We start from the raw sequence: 253 nt of genomic DNA on the forward strand, positions 1-253 counted from the left end.
CCCCCTCGGCGGGCCTGCTCTCGCTCCCTTCATCCCCCAGCCTGTGCTGATTCAGGACCGCAGCAACTCTATTTCAAATTATAAAAGGGGGTGGCAGGAGGAGGCAGCAATGCTGCTTAGGGACAGAAGTGCTCATACTACTTTCCCCGTTTCTCCCTAGAAGGAAGGGCACAGAGATCAGTTTTCAGGCCGTGGAGGAGCCCCAGCCTGGGGCAGGGCCGCTGGTGGGCGGCTGAGCTGGGAGGTGGCACCG

Source organism: Phaethon lepturus, unplaced genomic scaffold (genome assembly GCF_000687285.1).
Source record: "Phaethon lepturus isolate BGI_N335 unplaced genomic scaffold, ASM68728v1 scaffold17032, whole genome shotgun sequence".
NCBI classification, from domain to species: Eukaryota; Metazoa; Chordata; class Aves; order Phaethontiformes; family Phaethontidae; genus Phaethon; species Phaethon lepturus.